Source organism: Balaenoptera physalus (assembly GCF_965194825.1).
Source record: "Balaenoptera physalus genome assembly, chromosome: 2".
NCBI lineage: Eukaryota > Metazoa > Chordata > Mammalia > Artiodactyla > Balaenopteridae > Balaenoptera > Balaenoptera physalus.
The window spans coordinates 51,492,319-51,500,463 of NC_138883.1; positions in this window are offsets into that span (position 1 = coordinate 51,492,319).

Below are 8,145 nucleotides of genomic sequence, written 5' to 3' on the forward strand. Positions count from 1 at the left end.
TCTTTTCCATAACACTCAACTAGCCTTTATTAACATAAATGTTTACAAACATATTTCATATAATAATGCTTAAATGCTTAATTAAATTTCATAACTAGATTTCAAGATGCAGTTGGCATAATCTATTTAAGAAATACACAGATGAGTCTTTTTGATTTTATCATTCAGGTAGTGGAGTAAAACTAACTACAGGAATGCAAAACAAATAGACAACAGCAACAGACAAAATAACAATGACAAAAAGTAGCATCTTCCAGCTACCTCACTCTAATGGCAGACTCTTATATTTAATGTGTGAAGTTTAAGTAGGGAGACTATTAATACTTCCAACATACTACTTTTTTTTCCATTTTAAGTATTTCTTCTCTAAGATCCAAGTTACTTTGTTGCAGAAAAATGTAGACCAGCACTCATGAAAAGCCTAAAAATATGGTTATCCTATCCTTCATGCTTAGTAAGTCACGTACAATTTGTGCAAAGTGTAGAACTACTGTTGTCTTGTATCTGTTGCTGTTCTGTTTTTTTTTTTTTCTTTTAAGAGCTATCTAATATGTCATTGGAAATATTACTTGGCAGATTGGGTATTCACAGTCTGAAAAACACCTTGGTTCTAGCCTTATTTATCTGTCCCATGTCACTAAAAAATGTATACATTTCTTAACTCACTTGACTTGTATAGCAAACCCTTGAAGCTATGATTTGAGTCCCATGATTTGGGAGAAAATTTTCCATTTCTTTATAATTTTTTAAGATGAAAGTGGGTAGGAAAACAAGGAGTTGGTTAAATATAGTATAAATGTAAAGCATCAGACATACTCATTGAAATTAACATTAAAATACTGAGTTTATGGCATTTGCAATTTCTCACTTCAATGAAGGACTTTTATCCATATGCCAATAGTGTAAATTTGCATCAGTCTCAAAATTATATGCTTAGAATACAACATTATGTATTTTGGTGAAGGAGTATTTGAATCTAATTGCACTCTAAAATTTTATAATTAATTTATTCTATATGAGGGCTATCAATTGCATATATTTATAGATAATCATAGCCATAAGTTGACTCTTCTATGCTTTTCATAGTTGACAGAGATTTTTAATGAAAGGCAAAAATCAAGTATGCAATTGGTTGCTCTGTTTATGCCCCATTAAATGACTAGGGTTCTCATTTTCCATTGGCTAATACTTGTGAGAAGGTAGAGTCTTTCCACATAAAATTCCTACATTAAGAAAAATGAAAGGAAAGAAAAGAAAACATAAGGCACTCAGTATCTAGCTGTCTATAGGAACATGTCAAGTCTATTAAAAAGATTAAGTGGTATTCTATATGATCAACTGTTCTTTTTTTTCTTCTAAGAGATAAAAATGTGCTTTATTAATTTTTAAATTCTAAATATATACTTTTTCTTCTTGACCCTTTAGAATTCCACAATGTTTTCTTTTATTGTTTTTTTCTGTGTGTATTTTGGGGAAATATAATGGGTTTCTGGAACCTCTAAGAGACCCTTTCTCCAATGGGATCTGGATAAAACAAGACCCAAGTACATGCTGCCTACAAAGGATTCACCTCAGCTTTAAGGATACACAGATACTGAAAGTAAAAGATGGAAAAAAAGACATTCCATGCAAATGAAAACCAAAAGAAAGCTAGGGTTGCTATACTTATATCAGACAAAAACTTTAAGGACTGTAATAAGAGAAAAAGAAGGTCATTGTATAATGATAAAGGGGTCAATCCACAAAGAGGATATAATATTTGTATATATTTATGCACCCAACATATAAACACTTAATATATAAAGCAAATATTAACAGACATAAAGAAAACAGTGATACAAAAATAGTAGGGGACTTCAATACCACACTTTCATCAATGAATAGATCATCCAGCAGAAAATGAATAAGTAAACATGAAAGTTAAATGACAGGTTAAACCATATGGACTTGAAGAACATTTGCTGACAGTTCCATCAAGAAGCAATAGAATACAAATCCTTCTCAAGCACACATGGAGCATTCTCTAGGACAGATCATATGTTAGTTTTAGGACACAAAACAAGTCTCAATAAACTTAAGAAGACTGAAATCATATCAAGCATCTTTTACAACCACAGTGGTGTGAAAATAGAAATCAATTATGAGAAGAAAACTGGAAAATTCACAAATATTTGGAGATTAAACCACATGCTACTGAACCAAATGGGTCAAAGAAAAAAATCAAAAGTGAAATCAAAAAATATCTTGAGAAAAATGAATGGGAAATGCAACATACCATAACCTATGGGATGCAGCAAAACAGTTCTAAGAGGGCATTTCCTAGCCATAAATGCCTATATTAAAACAAGAACAATCTCAAATAAACAATCTAACTTTTCACCTGAAGAAACTAGGCAAAAATAACAAACTAAGCCCAAAGTTAGTAGAAGAAAAAAAATTACAGATTAGAGCAGAAGTAAATGAAATAGAAACAAAAGACAATAGAAAAAAGATCAATGAAACTGAGCTGTTCTTTTTTCAAAAGATAAATTTGAAAAATGTTTAGCAAGACTTATAAAGAAAACAGAGAACTCAAAATCAGAAAAGAAAGAGGAGACTTAACAATTGATAGCCTAGGTTTACAAAGGATCATCAGATAATACTACGAACAATTTTATGCCAACAGAATGGACAGACTATAAGAAATGAATATCTTCCTAGAAACATACAACCTACAAAGAATATATCATGAATAAATAGAAAATCTAAATAGAACAGTTACCAGGAAGCAGATTGAATCAGTAATCAAAACACTGTCAACAAATAAAAGTCAAGGACCAGATGGCTTCACCAGTGATTTCTATTAAACATTTAAAGAAAAATTAATACCAATCCTCTCAAACTCTTCCAAAAACTAGGAGAGGAGGGAACACTTTCAAACTCATTTTATGAATCTAACATTTAATCTGGTACCAAAGCCAAACAATGACACTACAAGAAAAGAAAATTACAGGTCAATATCCCTGATGAACACAGATGCAAAAGTTTTCAACAAAATATTGGCAAACCAAATTCAACAGTATGTTAAAAAGATCATACACCATGATCAAGTGGTATGTATTTCAGTGATGCAAAGACAGTTTGACATCTGCAAATCAATATGATGATATATCATATTGTAAGATGAAGGATAAAAATTATACACAACCATACAAAATCTATGGGATGCAATAAAAGCAGTTCTTAGAGGGAAGTTCATACTGATACAGGCCTTCCTCAAAAAAACAAGAAAAATCTCAAACAACCTAACCTACCACTTAAAACAATTAGAAAAAGAAGAACAAATAAAACCTAAAGTCAGCCAAAGGAAGGAAATAATAAAGATCAGAGAGGAAATAAATAAAACAGAGATTAAAAAACAATAGAAAAAAATCAATAAAACCAAGAGCTGTTTCTTTGAAAGGGTAAACAAGATTTATAATCCTCTGGCCAGGTTCACCAAGAAGAAAAGAGAGAGAACCCAAATAAAATAAGAAATGAAAAAGGAGACATAACAACTGATACCACAGAAATACAAAAAACCATAAGGGAGTACTATGAACAATTATATGCCAACAAATTTGACAACATAGAAGAAATGGACAAGTTTCTAGAAATATACAGCCCACCAAAAATGAATCAAGAAGAAATGGATAATTTGAACAGACCAATTACTAGAGGTGAAATAGAATCTATGATTTAAAAACTCCCTACAAACAAAAGTCCAGGACCAGATGGCTTCATAGATGAATTCTCCTAAACATACAAAGAAGAACTTTTATACCAATCCTTCTCAAACTCTTCCAAAAAATTGAAGAGGAGGGAATACTCCCAAAGACATTCTATGAAGCCACCATCACCCTGATACCAAAAACAGACAAAGACACTATTAAAAAAGATTAGAGGTCGATATTTTTGATGAATATAGATGCTAAAATTCTCAACAAAATATTAGCAAACCAAATCCAATAACACATAAAAAAGATCATACACCATGACCAAGTGGGATTCATTCCAAGTTCACAAGGATGTTTCAATATACCAAATCAATCAATGTGATACACCACATTTAAAAAAAAAACACAAATGATCATCTCAATAGATGCAGAAAAAGCATTTGACAAAATTAAACATCCATTCATAATAAAAACTCTTAGCAAAGTGGGTATAGAGGGAACATATCTCAACATAATAAAAGCCATTTATGACAAACCCACAGCCAATATAATACTCAATGGTGAAAAGCTAAAAGCCTTTCCACTAAAATCTGGAACAAGATAAGGATGCCCACTCTCACCTATTCTATTCAACATAGTATTGGAAGTCCTGGCCACAGCAATCACAGAAGAAAAAGAAATAAAATGTAGGGAAGGGAAGAGGTAAAATTGTCATTATATTCAGAAGACATGATTCTGTATATAGAAAACCTGAAAGACTCCACACTAAAACTACTGGAATGAATTCAGCAAGTTAGCAGGATACAAGATTAACATATAGAAATTGGTTGCATTTGATTATACTAACAATGAAATATCAGGGAATGTAAAAAAATAATACCCTTCAAAATCACACCCCCGAAAGTAAAATACTTAAGAAAGACTTATACACTGAGAACTATAAAACATTAATAAAGGAAATTGAAGATGATTCAAAGAAATGGAAAGATATCCCACACTCTTGGATTAGAAGAATTAATATTGTTAAAATGGCCGTAGTATGTAAAGCAATCTACCGATTTAATACAATACCTATCAAAGTACCTATGACATTTTTCACAGAACTAGAACAAATAATCCTAAAATTTATATGGAACAATAAAAGACACAGGATTGCCAAAGCAATCCTGAAGAAAAAGAACAAAGCAGGAGGCATAACCCTCCTGGACATCAGGCAATACTACAAACCTACAGCAAACAAAACAGTGTGATGTTGGCACAAAAATAGACATGTGGATCAATGGAACAGAATAGAAAGCCCAGAAATAAACTCACCCAGCTACGGTCAATTAATCTTCAACAAAGGAGGCAAGAATATACAACAGGAAAAAGACAGTCCCTTCAGCAAGTGGTGTTGGGAAAGCTAGACAGCCACATTTAAATTATGAAGTTAGAACACACCCTCTCAGCATACACAAAAATAAACTCAAAATGGGTTAAAGACTTAAACATAAGACATGACACCATAAAACTCCTAGAAGAGATCATAGGCAAAACATTCTCTGACATAAATCGTAACAATGATTTCTTAGGTCAGTCTCCCCAGGCAATAGAAATAAAAGCAAAATAAACAAATGGGACCTAATCAAACTTACAAGCTTTTGCACAGCAAAGGAAACCATAAACAAAATGAAAAGACAACCTACAGAATGGGAGAAAATATTTGCAAACAATGTGACCGACAAGGGCTTAATTTCCAAAATATACAAACAGCTCATACAACTCAACAACAAACAACCCAATCTAAAAACAGGCAGAAGACCTAAACAGACATTTCTCCAAAAAAGAAATACAAATGGCCAAGAGGCACATGAAAAGATGCTCAACATCACTAATTATTAGAGAAAAGCAAATCAAAACTACAATGAGGTACCACCTCACGCTGGTCAGAATGGCCATCATTAAGAAGTCTACAAATAACAAATGGTGGAGAGGATTTGGAGAAAAGGGAACCCTCCTACACTGTTCATGGGAAGGTAAGTTGGTATAGCCACTATGGAAAACAGTATGGAGGTTCCTTAAAAAACTAAAAATAGAGTTACCATATGATCCAGCAATCTCACTCCTGGGCATATATCCAGACAAAAAGATACAGGCACCCCTATGTTCATAGCAGCACTATTCACAATAACTAAGATATGGAAACAACCTAAATGATCATCGACAGGTGAATGGATAAAGAAGATGTGGTACATATATACAATGGAATACTACTTAGCCATAGAAAAGAATGAAATAATGCCATTTTCAGCAGCATGGATGCAACTAGAGATTATCATACTAAGTGAAGTAAGTCAGAAAGAGAAAGACAAATACCATATATCACTTATATGTGGAATCTAATATATGATACAAACGAACCTATCTACAAAACAGAAAGAGACTCACAGAGATAGAGAACAAACTTGTGGTTGCCAAGGGACAGGGTTTAGGGGAGGGATGGAGTGGGAAGTTGGAGTTAGCTGATGTAAGCTATTATATATGGAATGGATAAACAACAAGGTCATAATATATAGCACAGAGAGCTATATGGGAAAGAACATAAAAAAAGAATGTATATATATATATATATATATATATATATATATTACTGAATCACTTTGCTGTACAGGAGAAATTAACACAACATTGTAAATTAACTATACTTCAATAAAAAAATTTTTTTAATTATATGAATGCCTCAACAGATGTAGAAAAAGCATTTGACAGCATTCAACATCCTTTCATGATAAAATCTCTCAACAATCTGGGTATAGAGGGAATATACCTCAACATAATAAAGGCCATATATGACAAGCTCAAAGCTAATATCATACTCAATCGTGAAAAATTTTTCCTATAATATCAGAAGGAAGACAAGGATACCCATTCTCACCATTTTTATTCGTCATAGTACTGACAGTCCTAGCCAGAGAGATTAGACAAGAAAATGAAATAAAAGGCACCTGAATCCAAAAGGAAGAAGTAACGCTATCTCTATTTGCAGATGACATAATATTATATATATAGAAAGCCCTAAAAACCTGACCAAAAAACCTGTTAATACTAATCAATGAATTCAATAAAGTTGCAGGATAACAAAGCAATATACAAAAATCTGTTTCAGTCCTATACATTAATAACAAACTGTCAGAGAATTTAAGAACACATTCTATTTACAATTGTGTTAAAAAATACTTAGAAACAAATTTAGCCAAGGAGGTGAAAGACCTGTATACTGAAAGCTATAAGACATTGATGAAAAAATTGAAGAAGATACAAATAAATGGAAAGATATTCCATGCTCACTGACTGGAAGAATTAAAATGTTTAAATGCCCATACTATTTAGAGCAATCTACAGATTCAATGCAATTCCTATCAAAATTCCAATGACTTTTTTCTTTTTTATATAACAAACAATCCTAAAACCACTAAAGACTTCAAATAGCCAAAACAATCTTGAGTAAGAATAAAGCTGCAGGCATCACATTTCCTGATTTCAAACTATATTACAAGTCTATAGTAATTATAGTATGGAATGGGTATTAAAATACACACATAGATCAGTGGAGAAGAATAGAAAGCCCAGAAATACACTCACCATATATGGTCAATTAATTTATGACAAAGGGGCCAAGAATACACAATAGGGAAAGGGTAATAAATGGTGTTGGTAAAACTGACCCCTATCTTACACCATACACAAAAACTAACTCAAAATGAATTAAAGACTTGATGCAAGGCCTGAAATCATAAAACTACTAGAGGAGAAGATAGGAAGTGAGCTCTTTGGCATTGGCCTTGGCAAAGATTTTTTTGGATTTGACACCAAAAGCAATGGCAACAAAAGCAAAAATAAACTAGTGTGAAGATATCAAAATAAAAAGCTTCTGCTCTGCACAGGAAGTCAACAAAATGAAAAGACAATGTACTAAGTGAGAGAAAATATTTGCAAATCATAAATCTGATAAGCAGTTAATATCTAAAATATATAAAGAACTCACATAAGTCAATAGCAAAAAAAAAAAAAGAATCTGATTTAAGAATGGACAGAGGATATGAATAGACATTTTTCCAATGAAAACATACAAATGGCTATCAGGTACATGAAAAGTTGCTGAACATCACTCATTGTCAGAGAAATGCAAATCAAAACCACGAGATATTACCTCACACCTGTTAGAATAGCTATTATAAGAGTCACAGATGTATTAATAGAAAACAAACTTATGGTTACCAAGGGGAAAAGGGGGGAGGGATAAATTTGGAGATTGGGATTGACATATACACACTACTATATATACAATAGGTAACTAATAAGAACCTACTGTATAGCACAGGGAACTCTACTCAATACTCTGTAGTGATCTATATGGGAATAGAATCTTAAAAAGAGTGGATATATGTATATGTATAACTGATTCACTTTG